Source organism: Tachyglossus aculeatus, chromosome 24 (genome assembly GCF_015852505.1).
Source record: "Tachyglossus aculeatus isolate mTacAcu1 chromosome 24, mTacAcu1.pri, whole genome shotgun sequence".
Classification (NCBI taxonomy): Eukaryota; Metazoa; Chordata; class Mammalia; order Monotremata; family Tachyglossidae; genus Tachyglossus; species Tachyglossus aculeatus.
Genome location: NC_052089.1, coordinates 18087278 through 18111241, shown reverse-complemented (window position 1 = coordinate 18111241; position 23964 = coordinate 18087278). Strand labels below are relative to the sequence as shown.

Here is a 23964-nt window from a genome sequence, read left to right as displayed (position 1 = left end):
TGCTATATAGGCTATTGGGAAATTACCCTGAATTCAATTGAGTAATCTACAGCAGAGCCAACAAAATGGGTTTATATTAAATTTTTACTTTCTTATAAGGCACAAAAGCACAGGTGCATGCACACAGAAATCACCATTCCAAGTTCATTAATATCAAATAGTAAAGTCACAATTGTTAAGAACATTGGTTTGGAAGAAAACTTTATGCCTTTCAGTTATCTAACTTCATAAAAACACAGAATTTTTAAAATGTCATTTTATAAACACCTTCTAGTGTCCTTAATTAATACACAGACTTAATGGAAAAGGTAAATAAAAGACAGTACCATTGGGGAACTAGACATTAAGCAAACAAAATAGTGTTACAATGGAGCTTTGGCAGGACTTTGATTTGTACAGATTTACAACTGGTTTAATTTGCTTACATGTATAATTCAAGGAATCTTTTAAATCCCATCCAAAAGGTATTAATCTCCTATAAAATTAAAGCCATTGGAAGTTGTTTTCCACAATACTTCCTTTGATATTTTGAATTCCCTTTCACTGTCTGGATGGCAAAGAATTGTGTGCTACTCGAGACTAGCTTGAATTGTTACACATTTCTCCTTCAGGTATTACCAACCTCTGAGATTAATAATGGTTACTGTCCATTTAGGATAAAATTAAGTCCTCCTGAATAGACCTATGGTCTAACTATAATTTAAAATTTTCCAACGGTTGCACAGTATGATGCTCACAATTCCCTCAGCATCGTTTAGGACAGAGACTCTCAATGCCAGAGATGTTTGTTTTAAACAACTATCAATGAAGCTCAATAACAAATTTATTCCAAGGCACAACACAAAACCAAATAATCTGCAAGTAAAACCATATGAAGACTATTGCTTACTAACTGAAAAATAATTATTACTCTATTTTTATAGGTCACAGCTAAGCTCTTTAGGCATCTTGCCATTTTTTAATGCTAACAGCTTCCCACATTGCTATTTATTCAATAGAAATCAAGCATGCAAACATGGTTAAATAGGATTTTTTAAAGTGGGTGCCCTCATAATCTTATTTCCTAATGATCTTATGAAGGAAAACATCCTGACTTTACCAAAGTCATCAAGTATCCCTCTGGATGCCAACAGGTAAAAACATTCTCTGTATAACAAGACCAGAAAGATTAGAAATAAGTTCAGATTCCATAGTGAGAGTGAAATACAGGAAAAAAGCAATTATCGAATGAAACCAGCTAGGCATCAAAAACTATTTTCATTAGCTAAAAGTTAATTCCCCTCTCAGGATCGTACCTGGAGAGTTTCCAGTACTCTACCTGTCTCAACCATGGCAGGAAGAGTCAAGCAGAGGCATACCCATTCCATTCCTAGCTTGCGCAGGGGCTAGAGAGTGGAAGGCAATCTGCTACAAGTCAAGACGCCCTTGTGCAGGACAGCAGCAGCAAGTAGAAAATCGAGGGTGGAGACTCAGGTTTACTGTTTGGAAGGAGGCAATGGTAAACCACTTCTGTATTTTTACCAAGAAAACATTATGGATATACACTACCAGAATGGTTGCAGATAGAGGTGGGGCATTCCGGGAGAGACGTGTCCATGGAACTGCTATGGGTCGGAAACGACTCGACCGCATAAGACAAAAGTTAATCATTTAAAAATATATTCAGGGTATCCATATTCTTCATCATAAAACAACCCCTTTTCCTTGCTCTACCTCTTCAAGGAACTGAGAAGAAGCAACGGATGACGGGCCTTGTATGAGGAAAAAGGTTAAGCCATAGCTCTCACAACCACATATTTTTAAGGGTTAGGCTTTCTATTTACTATCAGGGAAGACCTTAGACTGGTTGAAACTCCTAACTGACAGTATGAAATATATAATGAGCATGACATTAAAAGTGTGAAAAAGTTTTTTACATCACTGACTAAATGCTGTAAAAACACTTCCATCTTAATGAAATAAATGATTAACAAATAAGTAAATCACAAAGAAGAGCTTCCTTACAGAGGGACTACAAGGAGATGATAAAAATCCCCTAGAACATGTTGGGGTGGTTTTTACTTAGAGATACCCTAAAAAGAGTTTTCATAATTCTGAGAATATTTTGCTAAAAGGAAAAACCATTTCTCAGTAGCTATATTTGACATTAAAATTGGGAGAAATCTGGAGAAAAAGTACGTTCAAAAAGTCCTTTATATGTAGGCGTACTGATTAGCTGATTGAGAGGACAATACTATTTTTCTTCTGAATTAAAAAAGAAAGTTTTAAATAAATGCACTGTTAATTCAAGTGCAACAACAGAGTCAGTCAAGTAGAACAGTCATGTGATATAGAACAGTAAGATATAGTAATCGTAACAACAGTGTCTTTAAAAGGCAAAGATTTAAGAAAATGCAATTTACCTTTTTTTAAAAAAAGCATAGTTGATTTTATTCTCTTAGGAAATATGGGACCTGTAAACATGTGCTATTGTATCCAGGTAGAGTTTTATTTTCTTTCATGTAACTGCTGCTATTTAAGGACATTTTTATCTACTTTCATGACTAACCACCACCCCTGGTATACTTTTCAACTTAGTTTTTCCTTAAAAAAAATTTTTATGACCTACATAACTACCCGATAGTGAAAACTGGTTGACAATTATAAGATTTCATTGTGATCTATTCCGAGATAAAAGTGTAAGTTTTTTTGGAACAGTTTTACAGTTTGTCGCCAAAGAGAAATAAGAGCAAACTCTAATGTTGACATAATTTAAACTGACTGGGACTTCAGTCAGGTAACATTCTCAATTAAGATTTTTCAAACACCTAAACAGCTGGCACACATTTTTTTTAGCTACAATGTAAAAAAAAAAAAAGCAAAAGAACAAAAACCAGATAAACAGCTACGTCTTAATTTTAATGTGCTTGTTGGTCTGCCGACGACACCATGAGTCAGTAAATTAAGCAAAGTTGCTTGAAATAAGCCAACAGTCTAAGTGCTTTTCACATGTGTAATGGAATAGCATGGCAAAAAGAAGAGAGCCCAAACACGCTGTAATGGTTAAACCTATATTGTTTCTCCAGAGGCTAAGAAAGCATTTTAAATGGGAACAAATGGGAAGCAGTTTCTCCATGCACGAATTGAAAACCTTTTTCAAGGTTAATCATATATTTCAACATTTTCGTCCATTCATTTCCAAGAAAACACATTTGAAATAATAGTTTTAGAGAGCTGGTACCCAATCTTCCCCTTTGCGGTGCCGTGTTTATTTGTGCAACAGCTCCGGACATGACAGTACTCCTGAACAGAAGGGCCATTTCATTTTAACTTTTGTCCATATCTAATTTAAATTCACTATCCAGGGGTGGGAGGCTATCTGCTCCTCCAACCATGTACCTTTAGCCTACATGACATCTCCTACACCACAAGAGAAAACTAATCTTTTTCCCAGTCTCAGCCATTTCCTTTTCATTTTTCTCTACTAAGCAGTCTTCTTAATGTATCTGTTAGGCAATAGTGAGTTGAAAGCTGTCAATGAACTGTACTACCTCCGATAACCCCATTGCCCAATATTTAATAGACAGGGAACTAGAAAGCAAATGAATAAAGCTACCTTTGACAAGAGAGCTGGCAGACACTGGCATCAAATTAGATTCTAACTCTAGGCCAATCTAAAAACATATCAAGGGTTGGAGCTTTCCAGCATTCTGAGACTTGGTGAGACTTCAATCTGAGACAGAAAAAAATATTTGTGCTGGATCATTTCCACCACTGGCTCCTGCATGAAAGGATGAACATTCTAGAGTCCATATTGTTTAAGATGTCTTGGAGCGAGGTTTCAAGTCGCAAGACTGAAAGTGGTGTCAATACGGCAATATGGCATATAAATTCACCAGGCTGAGTGGTAGAGCACATGGTGGAAAAAAAATCATGGTGCCTCCAGACATTTCTCACTCTGAATTCAGCCATAGATGTTTAGTTCACAGCAGATGGAAAGAAAAAGTAGAAAGTGAAATCATATCCAAATGTTTAGGCATCACTGTATATGCATGCTCCAATACACATACAAACAACCACGTATCTTGGATACATGAAGTTGTGACTGTGTATACTCCCTAGTCAACATGGCTTGATGGAAAAAGCATGGGCCCTGAAAGTTAGGGGACCTGGGTCCTAATTCCAGCTCTGCCACTTGTCTCCTATGTGACTTTGAGCAAGCAAGCAACAACTTCTCTGTGACCCAGTTACTTCAACTGTAAAATGGGAATTTTACCTGTCCTCCCTCTCCCTTATAATGACAGATGGGACAAGGATTGTATTTGACCTGATTTTCCGGTATCTACCCTAGTGCCTAATACAGTAATTGGCACATAGTAAGAGCTTAATAAATACTTAAATAGCAACAACAATAGTAATAGCTATTATAATAATTATTATTTGTGAGTGGTAGAACATGCAGAAAGGCTACCAGAGTGTCTTTCAAAGAGTAGGAAGAAAGCAAGTAGGAATTTACTGGCAAATTGAACTATATCATCCATCTTACTGATGATTCATTCAATCACATTTATTGAGTGCTTACTGTGTGCAGAACACGGTACTAAGTGCTTGGGAGAGTACAACAATAAACAGACACATTCCCTGCCCTACCTCTCATTGCCATGGAAAATGTAGTTCCAAAGCAGCGAGTGTTACAGGAATAAATTTCCTCTTGCTCCTTCAGTCCCTTGAACTCAATTCCATTTCCAATAGGAGCATGCACAGCCTCAATCCTAGGCTCTGACAGCAGAACATTTAACTACCTACCACCTAGAGAATATTCCAACCCTTCAGTTTCGTCCACCTTACTAGTGACCTTGTACGTAACCACTGGCCATTTTCATTTTACATTCACCTTTCCAAACATTAGTCCAGTAATTTTGGCATTGAGGGCACTATATGAAATTTCTCATGACTCAAGTGCACTCCCCAGTTAGCATTTTACCTTGGTTAACAACACAAAGAAAGACCTACAGTTAAAAAGAAAAATAGTCAGGACAGATGAGGCTATCTTTCAGGCTTTGGGGCCCTCTTTTTTTTGTTCTCAACAAAAACTTGAACTCATTTATAAAATTTTTCTAAGTCTAAGCTCTCCCTATGACACTGTTAAGTGACATATAAACCCTTATTCTCACCTGTGCAGTCTTAGATGTACATCAATCATAATAGATAGGTATCCCCACCCACCCATTCACACTCCTAAAATTGTGACCTCAAAAATATATTACCATCTGGAACAAGTAAATGCAGTTTGAGTTACTCAGACGTCTTTCTCCCCACCCTTAAATTTGTTTTCTACAGGCTGTTACAATACTACTAGTAAAATAAAAGGAAAACAAATGGGAGTTCTGGTTAAAAGGTGTTCTAACTTCATCCTTGATTAGTAGTTTTGTACTACTGTATTTCTTCCTTTTGCAAACATTCATATTCAGTGTGGCAGAATTTGAAAATTTCCTGGCTATACCTTTATTGTCATCCAAGGGCAATCAGTGAGATGTGATTACAATTTCAGTTTTGGCTTAAGGACTTTAAACTATGCAGTTTCTCAAATACGTAACTTTTTTCAAATTTATTATGCAATTATAATCAAACCAATTTAAAAGCATCCAACACAAGCTGACCTGCTAGGTAGAAGTCCTACTATGGCAATTTTATTTTCAAACACCAGAAACATCAAATCATTTGATTACTCCATCAACCGTGTCTGTATAGTCTAGGTTAGAGAGAGCAATATTTGATAATAATGAGGGCATTCATTTTGATCACATTGAAAAGGAACGTTCCTAGTGGAAATACATATGTATGATCAAGTCATCAGACATATGTTAGAAATACTGCAGGAAAAGAGTTTAATTCTAGTTTAATTTCTGTCAGAGGACTGCCCTGAATGGATGCAGTACCCTTCAAATGGCTTAGGTTAGAAAAGCAGTGTGGCTCAGTGGAAAAGAGCACAGGCTTTGGAGTCAGAGGTCACAAGTTAAAATCCCAGCTCCACCAATTGTCAGCTGTGTGACTTTGGGCAAGTCACCTAACTTCTCTGGGCCTCAGTTACCTTATCTGTAAATTGGGGATTAAGACTGTGAGCCCCCTGTGGGACAACCTGATCACCTTGTAACCTCCCCAGCACTTAGAACAGTGCTTTCCACATAGTAAGCACTTAATAAATGCCAGTATTATTATTATTAGCAGTTGTGAGGGCCTGGCTAGCTTGCCTCAGTACAATCTGCTGTCAGCCCACTTTATACTGCCACCTTCTACTGTGGGATGGAAGCTGGCAGGAATCTCCAGTCCTGTTCTATAGCATCAAACCGCTGAGGAGGCTGCAGTGACATCCTGACTTCTATCCCTATGCTCTGGACCCATGGGTGATGCATTTGAAAGAGGGCAGGGCTTGACAGAGCTCACTGCAGTGGAAGTCCCTCCCTCTGTCCGCCAGCCCTTCCTAGAGGTTAGAGGCAGGAAGTGGGATGCCTTTATGGATTCAGTTCAGCAGAGGGTTGAAGGGACTGAGGAAGGAATCCTCATAGACTGGGAGTTTAGGTCAAGATGGATACAGATGCTGCAATAGCTTTTTCTGTAATCAAACTGGCAGAATTCAAAACAGGATAGGCCCACTGAAGTAGCTACAACATTCAACCTGATTATCTTCTACCTCAGCACTTGCTTGACACCTAGTAAGTACTTAACTCTCCATCTCTCCATGGAGTACTCTCCATCACCTCGCCCCCTCCTACCTCACCTCCCTTCTCTCCTTCTACAGCCCAGCCCACACCCTCCGCTCCTCTGCCACTAATCTCCTCACAGTGCTCGTTCTCGCCTGTCCCGCCGTTGACCCCCGGCCCACGTCATCCCCCTGGCCTGGAATGCCCTCCCTCCGCACATCCGCCAAGCTAGCTCTCTTCCTCCCTTCAAGGCCCTACTGAGAGCTCACCTCCTCCAGGAGGCCTTCCCAGACTGAGCCCCCTCCTTCCTCTCCCCCTCTACCCCTTTCCATCCCCCCCACCTTACCTCCTTCCCCTCCCCACAGCACCTGTATATGTTTGTATGTATTTATTATTCTATTTATTTATTTATTTTATTTGTACAAATTTATTCTATTTATTTTATTAATATGTTTTGTTTTGTTCTCTGTCTCCCCCTTCTAGACTGTGAGCCCACTGTTGGGTAGGGACCATCTCTATATGTTGCCAACTTGTACTTCCCAAGCGCTTAATACAGTGCTCTGCACACAGTAAGAGCCAATAAATACAACTGAATACTTAACAGATGCCCACTTTAATATTATGATGAACGTGATTCAGCCAGATTCAACTTTCCATTTCAGGAACTTGAAACTGATAAGGCTAGCAAGTGGATCATGGTAACTGAGCCAATGGCATTATAATTCCTTTCACCTTACAGGGATGTAGCTCACACTATTCTAACCTTGGCTTGAATCAATCGATCAATGGTATTTATTGAGTGCTAAGCACGTATGAGAGTGCAGCACAAGAGAGTCGGTAAATGCATTCCTTGCCTTGAGAAGCAGCATGGAGTAGTGGATAGGTCACAGGCCTTGGAATCAGAAAGTCTTGAGTTCTAATCCCAGCTCCACCACTTTTCTGCTGTGTGGTCTCGGGCAAGTCACTTAACTTCTCTGAGCCTCAATTACTTCATCTGTAAAATGGGAATTTAGATTGTGAGCCCCAAGTGAAACACGGACTGTGTCCAACCTGATTTGCTTGTACCCACCCCAGTGCTTATTTACAGTGCCTGGCACATTCTAAGTGCTTAACAAATACCATAATTATTATTATTATTGTCCACAAAGAGCCTACAATCTAGCAATGTAGACAGATATTGATACAAATTCAGGATATGTACATATACGCTGTGGGGCTGTGGGTGGGGTTTATCAACCGTTTAAAGGGTCGAATTCAAGTGCAAAGGCATCAGTGAAGCAGTATGGCCTAGTTGATGGAGCATGGGCCTGGGAGTTAGAAGGACCTGAGTTATTATCCCAGATCTGTTGCTTTTCTGTGTGACCTCAGGCAAGTCATTTTACCTCTCTGTGCCTCAGTTAGCTAATCTATAAAATGGGGATTAAGACTGTGAACCTCATGTGGGACATGGACTGTATCCAATCTGACTAGCTTATATCTGCCCCATTGTTTATTAAAGTGCTTAAATACTATTAAAAAATGGAGACAAAGGGAGAGGGAGTAGGGGAAATAAGGGCTTACTGGGGAAAGCCTAGTGGAGGAGATGTAATTTTAATAAAGCCCTGAAAAATATTATAATTACTATGACATTTGTTAAGCACTTACTATGGGCCAGGCACTGTTCTAAGTGCTGTGTAGTTACAAGATAATTAGATTGGACACAGTGCCTGTTTCCACATAGGGCTCACAGTCTTAATCCCCATTTTACAGATGTGAGAACTGAGGCACAGAGAACCTAAGCAAATTGCCCAAGAGCAAACAGCAGACAAGTGACAGAGCTGGGATGGGAAGAGTGGTGATCTGTCAGATATGAAGGGGTATGGAACTCTAGGCCAGAGGCAGGGAGTGGACAAGGGGACGGCAGCAAGATATACAGTTAAAGAGTTCAGATCTAAGTGCATAGATTTAAGTGCATAGATTAAGTGGTATTTGTTAAGGGCATACTATGTGCAAAGAACTGTTCTAAGTGCTGGGGGGGGGGGGCGGATATAAAGTGATCAGGTTGTCCCACTTGGGCTCACAGTCCTAATCCCCATTTTACAGATGAGGTAACAGGCAGAGAGAAGTTAAGTGGCTTGCCCAAGGTCACACAGCTGATTACCTCATCTGTAAAATGGGGATTAAGACTGTGAGCCCCCTGTGGGACAAACTGATCACCTTGTAACCTCCCCAGCACTTAGAGCAGTGCTTTGCACATAGTAAGCGCTAAATAAATGCCATTAAAAAAAAGTGGCGGAGCCAGCATTCGAACCCATAACCTCTGACTCCCAAACCTGCGCTTTTTCCACTGAGCCACGCTGCTTCCTCTTCTACACAGATGATTCCCCCCTCTACCTCTTCAGCCCTGACCTCCTTCCTTCTCTGCAGTCTCATTTCCTCCTTTCTTCAGGACATCTCTACTTGGATGTTTCACTGACACCTCAAATAAGACAAGTCCAAATCAGAACTCTTCATCTTCCCACCCAAGTCCTGCCCTACCATGTGTTTGAAATCACATGGTAGACAACACCACCACCCTCCCTGTATCACAAGCCCATAGTCTTGGTATTATCCTTGACTCCTCTCTTTCATTCAACCCACATAATGTTGTCAAATCCCATTGGTTTTATCTACACCACATCAGTAAAGTCTGCCTTTTCTTATTCATCCAAACTCCTAACTTGGTGATCCAAGCACTTAACATAATCCACCTTGAATACTGCAACAGTATCCTTGCTGATTTCCCTTTCTCCTTCCTTTCCCCACTCCAGGCCTTACTTCACTCTGCTGCACAGTTCCTCTTACGGAAGAAACGTTCAGTCCATATGTCACTCCTCAAGAACCTTCAGTGGTTGCCCATCCACCCCCACAAACAGAAACTACTTACCATGAGCCTTAAAACGTTCAATCAGCTCACCCTTTCCTATTTTACCTTGTTGATTTTCTACTCAACTCACAAACTTTGATCATCTAGAGTCAACCTACTCACTGCACCTCAATCTCACCTGCTCACATCTGATCCCTTGCCCAAATCCTCCCTCTGGCCTGGAACTCCCTCCCCCTTCATACATAACAGATTACCATTCTCACCACCTTCAAAGCCTTCTTAAAAGCACATCTCCTCCAAGAGGCTTCCCCAACTATGTCCTCCTTTCCCCTACTTCCATTCCCTCTCCCTCCTGCATCACCTATGCCCTTGGAATAGGGCATATTCTAGGCATATGGTTGCACATATTTATTACTCTATTTATTTTACTTGTACATTTCTATCCTATTTATTTTATTTTGTTGGTATGATTGGTTTTGTTCTCTGTCTCCCCCTTTTAGACTGTGAGCCCACTGTTGGGTAGGGACTGTCTCTATGTGTTGCCAATTTGTACTTCCCAAGCGCTTAGTACAGTGCTCTGCACATAGTAAGCGCTCAATAAATACGATTGATTGATTGATTGACTGATTGATTGGAATTGTACCCTTTAAATGCTTGATATTCAACCCAACTTCCATACTTATATACCCATAGCTTACTTTAATGGGTGTTTCCCTTTTAGACTGTAAACCCCTTGTGGGCAGGGAATGTATCTACCACATCTATTGCGTTGTACTCTCCCAAATGCTTACTACAGTGCTCTATACACAGTAAACATTCAATCCATTTAATAAAGGATATTTCTTTGATCATAATTTTCCCTAAAAGCAAGAGACAGCCAGCCTAGAATTCCTTCTATTTCTGCAAGATAACCAGTACTTAGCATGAGGACTCATGTCACTTATTTCTGGAAAATAGGCTGCCTTTTCAATGTTGCCAACTTTATGTAGAATTTTCTATCATTCTATCTCTCTTTTTTTGTAAATAGCACACTTGTTCTGGTTGCTATAGACTTTTACATCTCTGGCATATTGGCAAAAACGCAACTTTCTGATAGTGTTTCATCATCTTCTCACAGTATTATCACTATTTCTTCCTTTCATAAAGCTCAGCTAATCCTTCCTGTCTATTTATTCAAGATGCTTCTGCTGACAGATCTAATGAATATCATATCCTGTAGCAAGTTGACTGGCTAACATTTTTCAAAAAAAAACCAAGGAAAAAACTGACTGGGGTCAGTAAAAATAAATAGCTTATCAGCACTCTGAATCTCCTTTGAGCTCATATATATTTCTTGTCAAAGAAACCAGAAATGTCCCATTTTCTGAGTCACTATTTAGGACGGTTGAGGATTTAAATGTCATACTTCATTATCGTTTGATATGATAAGGGTTATGTTCCCTAGACCATCTTAGTAATGATAGCTGTTTATACAATCCTTTTGAGGAAATGTATTAATTTTGTTTCTTCAAGCAGTTCCTTATCACAAAATTCTTTGTTTTCAGCTCCATGCAATATTAAATAGCCCCTACCAGTATTAAAGTTCATCGAGAAATGTATTTTACGGGTTATGTGAAATGTCTTTTACGTGTCAGAAATTTAAATTCTCTCAGGTAGAAAGCTCAATAGCTTTCCCTAACTGAAAGGGATAGAAGTAAGGTGACACAGTGAATTAACTCTAAGGGCTTCACTTTTCATCCCTGAAGACCTGAAGGTCACATTTACTTATATTAACTAAAAAAATGGAATTTGTTGGGGTTTCAGTCAACTATCTCACACCTAAAAAGACCTGGTAATTTATGCTCAGGAGAGACCCAATTTGAAAAAATAATCATAAAGAAGTGATTGTTCATGCTTCTATAAAATCTTGCATTATTTTCCAAGAGCCTTACAGATTTTTCATTGTATTTGCTAAAACATCCTTTGGAATAAAAATACTACCACTCTGTCTTTTTTTCTTTTTCCCGATGGTGCAGAAATGTTAAATGAGCTGCCCAAGGTCACAGAGCAAATCAGAGTCAGACTCAGCAGGAGACACCAGGCCTCCTCCATCTATTAGTCAAAGCTTATTGTGTCACTGAAAAACACTGACAGAACTCACTTTGGCTAGTTCTGACCATTTGTCACTTTAATGAGCATCAAACTTTTCTTATTTATACTTTAGTGGCTCGTGTACTATTTATTCGGAAAGATACACAGTTAAGTTGCTGAGCACGTGGAGGTTTGGACATTTGCAGCTCAGGGACATTTTAAACTACGTTGACAAGTTCAACTTGTATTTAGTGTCATTTTAAATTATTTCATTATATTAAATGCAAACCTGGAATTGATTTCTTTTCTCAAGGAACCTATTCTCACACCAATACTCGGTCTCCCTGTATATAATCGCACCTAATTCAGTCTTCAAAGTAAAATCATGAATCAGGATGGGAATGCTTACAGCCAAGACAGGTTTTCATTACAAGCAGTAAACTAGCTGCTGCTAGTAATCTGTTACAGGGGTTATACTCTCCATTACACTCTAAACAGCCTATTCCTTCTCTTCAGGTTGAACCAGACCATCTTTCTTAGAACGTTTGAGGAAAACATCTTGCTGACCTAAATCAATTTTACTCCAAAGATGGAAACATTCTCAACTCAAACTAGAGAAAATTTTACTATTAAGCATCATTACAAGTTGTAAGAAACCAATCTGAAATTTGTGATTTGCATCTTTGTAGTTTTCAAGAATTAAGGGATAATTTAGATTTAAGGGATATTTAGATTTCCCATAATTATTTCCTATCAATTTACTTATGTCTATTCCACAACTCAAAGGTAATGCAGGCAAGGAACACACCAAAACATGCCACTGATTTTTTTTTTCCTAAAGTCTCCCTCCTGTGTTTAGAATAATTTACTAATGTGTGTACAACTGCTCCACTTAAGCAGTGAGAACATTAAACTCTAAAACTTCTAAGCTATTTCATCCAAATTAAGTGCCTATATGAGCTCTTTTATTACCCACAAAAGCTATTTGTTTTTGACAAATTGAAAATAATTGACTCAATACGGTAGCCAGGAATTCATCTGATCCTCTTTCCTTATGTGCACATCTAGCAACGTATTAGCATTTTAGTTCTTTTTCCCAAACTGCCATCATAGCATTGGGACCATTATATAACTTTCCCATTCCAAACAACATACTATCCCTGAAGGAACACACTACGTGATCATACCCTCAATTTAGATATGGACTGCAATGGAAATCACATTCTTCCCTTCAGGTTTTAATTTTCCAAGTTGCTTTAATGCCTTCCTCAGTACAAGTGGATTAGCAGCAAATGTATTTGACATTACCTTTGTCAGTATGTGGCTGTCTTCTCTGTAAACACATATATGTGTGTAAATACACACACCCAATTGATTTAAAAATCTCAAAATATGAATCAGATTTGGAACCTACAAGGTTTTTTTGAAAATATTTCAGTATTTTGAAATGTTAAGAACATAATTAAATTTGAAAGAACATTTCACTTTAACTAGCATTTCTTTCTCTTTTGTTACCTATTTCTGCATTATTTGTTTTCATTACTTAGAGGGAAAACCATTTGGTTTCATTCTATTGCTGCATGAATGAGGATATTTACATCCTGGTAAATCACATCTTCTCAATTGCTGTCAGTATGAGTTAATTGTCCTTATTTTTTTTTCTTCCTTAATTGGAGATTGGAGATATCCCCAAACAGAGGTCCTTCCTGCCTCTTTTAGAATTGTTGATTATGCTTTACGAGGATCATTATTAGCCTTATAAAGTCTCCCTTTCTGCACTTTTATTTCTATGAATTGTTCATAATTAGGTGTGTGTAATTAAGTCTTTCATTACAGTCTCCTAATTCTTCTCATCCCAATAAAAATGACAGACAAACACCTTGAGTCTATTTAATGCCTTAATTGTTCCCCACGAGTTAGATTGCACAGTTAGGTCTTGATTCATATACAACTTTATGCACCATTTCCTTCATGGTTTTTAACACTTTGCTCTGCATTTGGGCTTCCTAGACAAAATACAAATAACTCTGATTTACACAAATCCCCTAAGAGTTACTATTTCTTCATTATGCACTTCATTAGGTATGATGTGCAACCTTAGAGAAGCAATCAATAATACACAGCATGGTCTAACCTGTCAATTATCCTCAATTTTTTTTTCTAAAAGTCATCAAAAAATGTATTATAAAACAGCAAATCACCTAGGAATGTGCACAAAGAAGCATACTTCCTGTAGGCAAATGTGGATAGGAACTTACAATATGCTAAGCAGAGGACAAAGCAATCTTGTTCTCCCCAACTACTGCCTATTATTCAGAAACATTCTAAGTTTTTTATTTTTGAAGAAAAAGATTACAAACCATATAAAATCCATTCATTCAATCAATCATATTTATTGAGCACTTACCAAGTGCAGAGCACTGTACTAAGCGCTTGGACAGTACACTTTAGCAATAAAGAGGCCTTCCCAGACTGAGCCCCTTCCTTCCTCTCCCCCTCGTCCCCCTCTCCATCCCCCCATCTTACCTCCTTCCCTTCCCCACAGCACCTGTATATATGTATATATGGTTGTACATATTTATTACTCTATTTACTTATTTATTTATTTATTTTACTTGTACATTTCTATCCTATTTATTTAATTTTGTTGGTATGTTTGGTCCTGTTCTCTGTCTCCCCCTTTTAGACTGTGAGCCCACTGTTGGGTAGGGACTGTCTCTATGTGTTGCCAATTTGTACTTCCCAAGCGCTTAGTACAGTGCTCTGCACATAATAAGCACTCAATAAATACGATTGATTGATTGATTAAAGAGAGACAATCCCTGCTTACAGTCTATAAAATGACTCCACTTTAAGTAGTACAGACTCTGGGAGAGCCTTTTACCTTTTCCTAATTCTCTCGAAGTTTTCAGTTTCAGGTCATAAATCCTCAGCATTTTCCCCACAGTTAGAAGACAAATCTTATTACCTTCATCTTGCACATATGAAACAGAAGAAAGGTTCTATGGTCTTTCACTAACTTTGAACATAAAGGCAAAATAAAACTTCCCACTCTCCCCATCAGACATCTGCCCCACATAGATCAGTTAGGAGTGTGGGCCTCCCTGAGAACTATTTGATGTCTTTCTTTTTGAAAGGATTCCCTCCACTTGTAGCCGATCAACCTAACTACATTCCTTTGGTTTCTTGCCTAAACTTAAAACTTCTACTAGAAAGTTAACATAGAGATACACTTCCCAGCAGGCCTAAAGCACCTGCTTTTAGTATGTTTGGGTTGCAACAGGACAAAGAGGGGTTCCACTTTTCTATCCAAGTCTCTGAGAAGCAATTGGATGTTTTTTCATGGGACAGGCAGGATTTTCAGGTGATTTTACCAAGGGAGAGACTCAGGTTTTAAATTCAAAATCAACACAGGGTGGATGCAACATTTAGGACCAAGGCACTCTGAATACATGCTGTATGACCCTTGGTTTTTACGGGGTTCTACTCAGGAAAGATTGACATGATCAGTGTTACCATCAATGAGAAGCACTGAGGCATGATGGAAAGAGCTCAGGACCTGGAGATAAGGAGAGCTGGGTTCTAACCTTGGCTTTGCCACTTGCCTGCTCTGTAACCTTGGGCAAGTCACTGAATTTCTCCATCACAGCTATGACACATGCTGTGAACTCCATGTGGATCAGAAACTGAGGTTGATAGTAAAAGCAGCATAGCTCAGTGGAAAGAGTCAGAGGTCATGGGTTCAAACCCCTGCTCCACCAGTTGTCAGCTTTGTAACTTTGAGCAAGTCACTTAACTTCTCTGTGCCTCAGTTACCTAATCTGTAAAATGGGGATTAAGACTGTGAGACCCCGAGGGACAACCTGATCACCCTGTAACCTCCCCAGTGCTTAAAACAGTGCTTGCATATACTAAGCACTTAATAAATGCCATTATTATTATTATTATTGTATGCACTGAAAACTATGCTGAGCCTACAGTGAGCACTTAAATATCACAATTATCATAATCAGCCCTTCCACTTGATAGACTGGATTTCAAGCTTTTCCAAAGTCTCAACTGTCTTCTCCGTTTGTCCGTGTCTTGAGCAGTCGCCGAGCAGCTCTAGAGCCCAATCAATCAGTCACTGGTATGTACTGAGTGCTTTCTTTGTGCCGAGTACCGTATTAAGTGCTTGGGAGCATACAATACAGTACAGTGAAGAAGATGAGGGGGAGAAAATAGGGTCATAATCACTTTCATTCATACAATGCCCAGGCCAATGAATAAATGTGTTGCAATTTCAAACTCACTACAGGTCACGCTTACCTTGGAGAGACTTCTCACCTAGTTTGGATTTTTGCATCAAAATTAAAAACAAAAAAATAATGATTACTGTATTTGTCAAGTACTTTCTATATGTAAAGCACTGTGGTAAGCACTGGGATAAATATGAGTTAATCGGGTTGGACAAAATCCCACCCCACATAGGGGAGGGGGAGATAACAGCTTAAGTAGGAGGAGAACAGGTATCTCATCCCCAACTTATAGTTGGAGAAACTGAGGCACAGAAAAGTTAAGTGGCTTTCCAAAAATCTCAGAGCCACTATTAGAAACCAGGTCCTCTGACTCCCAGGACTTCTCTCTTTCCATTAGGCCACACTGTTTTCCATTAAATATGGCCCATTAACCCCTGAGTTTCTTTCCCTTTCTTGGCTTCCTCTATTTTATCAGAGAAGCAGCATGGCTCAGTGGAAAGAGCAGGGGCTTTGGAGTCAGAGGTCATGGATTCAAATCCCAGCTCCACCAATTGTCAGCTGTGTGACTTTGGGTAAGTCACTTAACTTCTCTGTGCCTCAGTTACCTCATCTGTAAAATGGAGATTAAGACTGAGTCCCCCGTGGGACAACCTGGTCACCTTGTAACCTCCCCAGCACTTAGAACAGTGCTTTGCACATAGTAAGCACTTAATGTTATTATCATCATTATTATTATTATTTTCTAGTGTTTTGTGACCATGTGCCAGACACGTCACCAGAATTACACTGTGTCTCATATTGATCATCCTATAAAATATCACAGGCATCTGTGTTTTGGACAAATTCCTGTGAAAGAGACCAAAGGAAGATGTCTGCAAGATCCCTACCTATTGATTATTGGTCCTTTCCTGAAGTAAAGGAAAATGTCATAGTTATCTCCTGATAATTATTAGCTGTGAAAATAGTTAAGCCATTCCAGATATCATTAAGGTCCTTCAAAATAAACTGTGTTATTTGTTAAGCCTTTACTCTGTATCAACCATTGTACTAAGCACTGGGGTAGATAATCAAGTCACTCATGAGGCTCACAATCTCAGTAGTAGTAGGGAGAACAGATATTGAATTCCCATTTTGCAGATGAGGGAACTGAGGCACAGAGAAGTTAAAGGTGACTTGCCCAAGGTCACATAGCTGACAAGTAGTGGAGCTGATTTTAACTGGGAGTCCTCTGAGTCCAGCCTGTTGAGTGAAATAGACCTGGATTCTAATCCCAGCTCCACCACATGTCTGGTCTGTAACCTGGGACAAGTCACTTCACTTCTCTGGTCCTCAATTACCTCAACTGGAAAATGAGGATTAAGACTGTGAGCCCCACATGGGATATGGACTGTGTCTAACCTGATTAGCTTATATTTACCCCAGGGCTTAGTTCAGTGCCTGGCACATAGTAAACACCTAACAAATACCATTTAAAAAACAACAATAGTAGAGACCAAATTTTTTTTCCTCAAATCACAGTCTAGATTCTTTGAAAACTTGTGGCACTTATGAGACCTGTCCATCATTCAATTTTTCACTAATCAACCTTAAAATTGTCTTTTCCCTTGATCTTTCCTGAAGCTTAGAGTTATAGGTTTTTGAAAAGAATAGCATGGCATGGTCGTGACATTTTCTCCAAATAGTTAAAAGCCTCTTAGAAGGAAATATTGTCTTTACAACATAATTGCAAATAGAAAATCCTGGTAGGGCTAACTCTGACTTCCTAGATGATGAGGAATGGCTTGTGCAGACTTCTCTCCACTTGCCAGTCTCCCAAATAATATGCCCAAGTTCTTGTTGAGATTCTCCCCATCATTTCCCATCAGGGCATAGTTATAGTGCTACTCAGTTAATGAATAGGTGACAGCCTTCTGTTAGGTAGCTAGTAAACTCTACAACTGAGTATTGTATCATGTTAAAATTGTCTTAGGCAGTCCTTCAGAGTTGAAAGATGGTGCTGCTGATGAAGATTTTTCTTTTTTTTTTTTTTTTTTTTTTTTTTTTAACAAGAACGATACTCTGTACCTGATTGAACAGCTAGTTTCACATCCACCTACCAAGGGAAGTCTTAGTTCTGGGCTAAATGCCACTTTATTTTGTGGAGCAGTGTAGGATATCAGCCATCTTCCACTTCACCTGAGGCAAGGGAATGAGACTGTACTAGGTTTAATGCCCCTGAGAGTAACTGCCTCATGGTACAGAAAAATTCTTCCGGTACAACACTCTCAATCCCTCCAATGCTTCGGTTCATTTAGAGCCAGTCCCGAGGAAATGGATGTTAGGAACAATGTCCAGGCCCTCTGTAGGGCTATTTTTATTAAGGGGAGAATTGCTACCGGCTAAAACCCTGCCCAAACCCAGTCACCATCCAAAATAGGTTTGTAAATTACCAGTACCTCTCTTGTCTCTGTCCCTTCACTCACACCGCTTTCCCTGTTTGGAAGTCCTCATCCCTCACTATATCAGGCAGACCATAGCCCTTCACGTATTGAAAGCTCACCTAAAATCCCAGATGCTTCAACAGGCTTTCTCTGAGTAATCTTTCAGCACTCTGAGCCATGTTATCCCTTCAGTCAATTCCATAATTCATGAAAACATTTGTATCCTCCTCAGCACTCATGTGTCTGTGCCTGTTCAAGTTCTTTATTTTTATCACTCTAATGGTAAAATATTTTTGTTTCCCTCAAAGCAGAGGCTCCCTATAGCAGGGAATATGTTGCTTCTTAATTCTGTACTTCCCAAGCACCACTTGCACTGCACAAACTAGTCATAAACGCTACTGCTACGACTTTGTTTTTTAATATGACATTTGTTAAGTGCCTACTGTGTATCAAGCACTGTACTAAGCACTTGAGTAGATACACGTTAATCAGGTTGTACAGAGCCAGGGGATCATAGTCAGTATAAGAGGGCAAACAAGTATCGAATCCCCAAATGTGTCAGTTTACTGTCATAGTATACTCTCCCAAATGATTAGTGCATTTCTTTGCACACACTGCAATGCACTCAATAAATATGATTGAATGAATTTTATAGTTGAGGAAACTGAAGCACAGAGAAGTTAAGTGACTTGCTCAGGGTTGCACAGCAAGCAATCAGTAAAGTCAGGATTAGAACTCAGGTCCTCTGACTCCCAGGACTATGTTCTTTCCACTAGGCCATGTTGCTTTTCAATCATAGACTGTGAGGCCATTGTTGGGTAGGGACCGTCTCTATATGTTGCCAACTTGTACTTCCCAAGCGCTTAGTACAGTGCTCTGCACACAGTAAGTGCTCAATAAATACGATTGAATGAATGAATGAATCACTAAATGTCTATTACTGAATGATGCAGCCATCCGAGGTATCTTCCTTGGGACTACTTGTTCTATTTACTTGCTCATAGGGGTGTATGAATAGAATTCAGACTTTTTACAGAGCTTTTATCCCTTTCCTTTTGAAGCAAAATAATCACCCAAAGAAAAACATGACAGACTTATAACCGTAACAAATCACATTAGCTTTCTTCCAAATAATAATAATAATGATGGCATTTATTAAGCACTTACTATGTGCAAAGCATTGTTCTAAGCACTAGGGAGGTTACACGGTGATCAGGTTGTCCCACAGGGGGCCCACAGTCTTAATCCCCATTACAGATGAGGTAACAGGCACAGAGAAGTTAAGTAACTTGCCCAAAGTCACACAGCTGACAATTGGTGGAGCCAGGATATGAACCCATGACCTCTGACTCTAAAGCCTGTGCTCTTTCCACTGAGCCACACTGCTTTTCAAATGATTTGAGGCTTTCAAAGATTTGTTATATGACCATGCTTGACCAAAAATATGCTTCCTCTCTTTACGGAACGTCTTTTGGAAGCAATTTTAGTGCAAAAGAACCATCTACAGGCTTTCACAGCTGCGGTTTCCAACACTTCTCAAAAAAGACTCTAATGTTGCTCTGTGTGTTAGTATAAACACAGAATTAGAAGCATCCTATTTTCAGCTTGCATACTAATCATATTGTCTTGATATCACATGGCATTTCCTATAGAGATCATGTTTCACTGGATTTTTACTCTTAGTTGCTTGTGCGGCCTATGGAAAAGGATAATTTAATAAATCGTTTGGTGAACAGAGATCCTGGCATGACAATTTTATTTTGACTTGCTATCTTCTCAAGGAGCTGCAATTTGCAGGTTTGTTGTTATGTTGCACATCTGCATTATAAAGAAATATCAAATCTCTTCAGTTGTCTACCATTAGATTAATCAGAGACTATTGCTCTAAATTAGAATTCCTGCTTCTTTTTCTTGAGGGGAGTAAAATTAAAGAAATCAGATCTCCGAGTCCCTACTTCAATTTTTCCTCTCTTTTACAAGAATACTGCTTGGATAGATGCCACATCTGCCTTCAGCTGCATAACTTTTGATGATTTCACCTCTTTCCTTAGAAGTAGAGTGTTTATTCATAGAACATGGCATGTCACAATATTATAATGATTATCCATTCGCTTTATCTGTGGTCATAAATGCCATCTGCTACAAACTAGCCTTCTCAGTGCATATGTACCATCTGGACCACCATCTATCTACATTCTAATTATTGTACAGATGAGGTTTTTGTTTCTATACAAACACCATATTGCCTGTGTCCTTTACGGATTGCTTATATTTTTAAAATACTGTTAAATAATAAGGATTATAAAATTGGACTGGAACAATTATTTCATTAGTTTAAAAAGCTCAAATGACTTTTAGTAACATGTAATAACATTTTATATTTAGAATTATATTTGCTACCTTTCCTAACTTTTACATATTCAGTAGTCTACTGTTCTCAAAGTGCTTTGTAGAGTTTTCTTACAGAACCTGATTCTTGAAAAAAAAATCTAAAAGATCTATGCTGTGAAGGGTTTGTACTTTAGGCAGATTTACACTTCAGGCCGTTTAGTTCACCTATATCTCCTTCCCCAAAGCACTGTTTTGGCTCTCAGTTCAAAGTAACTTAGCAGTAAGACTTGGAAGTAATGTGAGGATACACCACTTGAAACTATATTTTATTGCTATAAGCTAATCAATATATACATCATATTTTGAAGGGAGGACAAACTCCAAAGTGTCAAGAACTTATACAGAAGGCTATCCTTTTTGGTTTCCTTGCCTATTTGATATTCTCATCTCATATGTTTATAGTTGGAGTTGTGCTAGAAAAAAAAAAGAAGCCTAGTGAGTATAAAAATCAGGTAATGAGTCTATAAATCTACCAGTGGGATGATTTGATGCTATTTTTCTTCTCAAGGGAACTTCACATTTATTCCTTTCTTACTCAAAGATAAGGCTACTGATGGTGAAGTTAATTTAGGAGTGCATGTGAAGCTAGAAAGATCAACATTGCTCCTACGTCTCAACAACTACATGCACATCCAAGGATGTCTTTGGTTGTGATGTCGTGTTTGTTGCTTACATTACCCGATACTGTTTTCATTTTGCCTTTGTTTCACTGTCTTCTCGATCTCTCTCCTCAAAAGCAGCCATTCCTTTGACTGCTAATATTTTATATTTCTTTAATGAGGATAAAGAATATGCAAGTAACACCCAGTTCTCCTTTCACCCAAGGGTTACATTCATGCACGACCAAACTCAACCCATGGTAGCACCATACAGCAGCACACAGACACTTCTTCCAACACTGTGTCTCTGTAACTACACAGGCTCATGTTATTGGGTGCAACCCAACCCAACCCAAAATGACCACATCTTCAACTTCTGATTTCCACAGTATAGATTGTATTTGACCCTTCTCTCCACTACAGTGCTTATTATCAAAAGCCTGAGTGAAGGACAGAGCCAGCCGGGACAAAGACTGGCCGTCAGAACAAAAACTGTTTGGCGGACAAGTGTCTATCTAGAGAGATGTCACGCAAATAAATGCAAACTTATGAAGGCTCTATCCAGTGGGCAGAGGTCAGGATAGATGAAAGACTACCCAGGACATATGACAGGCAAAACTCAGAGTAAGAAGTACCAGAAGGCATAGCGGGAAACAGGGCAATAGGAATTAGGAAAAGGCTGAAGTCCATGGAAGGTCTCAGCCCTGGAGCCCTAAGAACACTGACTGAAATGTCACTCTAGAATTTGAAAACTTTTTTCCACTTTGAGTAGTAAAAAATCAAGTACTCTCTGAGGAATTTAGAACAATGCCTAGCACGCATTAGGCGCTCAAATACTATTGACTAAGTAAATGATTCTCTCCCCTTCTTGAAGAATTTTGGGAAGGAGTGATATGATTAGCAGGAGAAGGGACAGAAGATAATAGATATTTTCCTTCATCTCCCAGCTTGAGGACTCATCAGATTGATCCAAATTTCAGTTGTCCAATATACACTACATCAGATATGTGAGATATTTCTTTGTGGAGGGTGAAAAACCACAGAAAAAAATGCAGCTCATAAATCTCTCAGTGAGGGTTTTATACTCAACCTTCTGCAGTTTTGGTGCTACTGGTTTCTATACTCAATACCCAAAATGGCTCAACTTTGTAAAGATTTTTACATGCTATTTCATCTGTAAACAATTTATCCAGGTAAAACTTCAGAAGCCTGAAATATTCTTTCTGCTGAATTAGGGGACACAGCTCCAAACAACAATACTATCAGTACACTTCCTTCTCTTCTGTCTCTCATTTTTCAATTGAACACCCACCCAATATGTGCAGACAGAAACACCCACAAGGCCATATCAGCCATAGGAACTTGACAAATTCATGATGTAAATACAAATTTTGAATCTTACCCCTATTCAGGTCCAGATGTTGGTAAGAAAGTGGTTTTTGTGAGTTTCACCAGGTGAATTTTGTCCTACTCAACATGCTTCCTACAACTCAGAATACACATCCCTGGAAATTCAGATTCACTTCTGCCTCTGGTCCCAAGATTCTTACTTAGGCTTCTTTTCAAAATCAATCAATCAAGGTGCAAGAGGAAGTGCAAACTCATCCTGCTCTTTGCCAGTGTCAAGAGGGAAATGACTGATGCCAAACTCTTCTCAGGTTCCTCCCAAAATGGTCTTTTTATGGCATTTGTTAGGCACTTACTATATGTCAAACACTGTTCTAAGATCTGGGTTAGATCTTTTAGACTGTGAGCCCATTGTTGCGTAGGGACCGTCTCTATAGGCTGCTGACTTCTACTTCCCAAGCTCTTAGTACAATGCTCTGCACACAGTAAGCGCTCAATATGATTGAATGAATGAATGAATACAAATTAACTAGGTTGGACACAGTCCCTGTCCCACCTGGGACTCACAGTCTAAGTAGGAGGGAGAACAGGAGAACTGAAGTAAAGAGAAGTTAAGTGACTTGCCTAAGTAGGAGGGAGAACAGGAGAACTGAAGTAAAGAGAAGTTAAGTGACTTGCCAAAGGTCACAGCAAGCAATAGGTCAGAGCTGGAATTAGAACGCAGGTCCTCTGATTCTCAGCCCCATGTTCTTTCCATCCACTTGGCCATACTGCTTCTCCTAATGGTTCTCCAGGTTGTTTCGTTTGGGCCAGAAGGGAACATGAACATCCCTGATACACTAGCTGCCCTTCCCTGGCCCATGAGGACATTTGTAATATAACATTCCTCTACCCCCTCCCCTCCACACCATGAGGCAGAAGACTGGGTTTGTGTTTTTCCATTTCAGAAAAATGCACACATCAGTTGGTAAGCTTCTGTTTGTGTATTACCATTTTCAATGAGGATGAGAGTCATTCACTTCCAGCTGCTCCTAGCGCAATCATGATTGTTGGCCAATTGACCAGGGATTATTAGGTCCTCCACACTTAAGGTAAAGTGTTTTCATCCTTGGTGAATACTACTGATGAAGGACCATGTGGGGGAAGGCCTATAACATATGGCTCAATCAGTGTGTTCATTTTTACGTGGATTTTCAGGGGGTTTTATTGTTGATCTTTGTAAAGCATTAATCTAAATGGGGAAGTGAACATGTAGTGCTATTCCTATAGGTTCAGCTCTCTAGCAAGCTGTCTTATGGAGGAATAAAAATGTAGTATGACAATGTCTCCAAGAAAAATGAAATAGATATCATTTGCTTTGAGGGGGGCAAGCTT

The 23964-nt window shown here is 39.2% G+C and overlaps 1 non-coding gene across 1 annotated transcript; it reads left to right on the top strand.

Moving 5' to 3' along the window:
• Positions 1-1277: 1277 nt before the first annotated feature.
• On the top strand, positions 1278-1415 carry LOC119945340. Its single transcript, XR_005456209.1, has one exon. It is a non-coding gene; the product is annotated as a small nucleolar RNA SNORA7 (small nucleolar RNA).
• The last annotated feature ends 22549 nt before the right edge of the window (positions 1416-23964 follow it).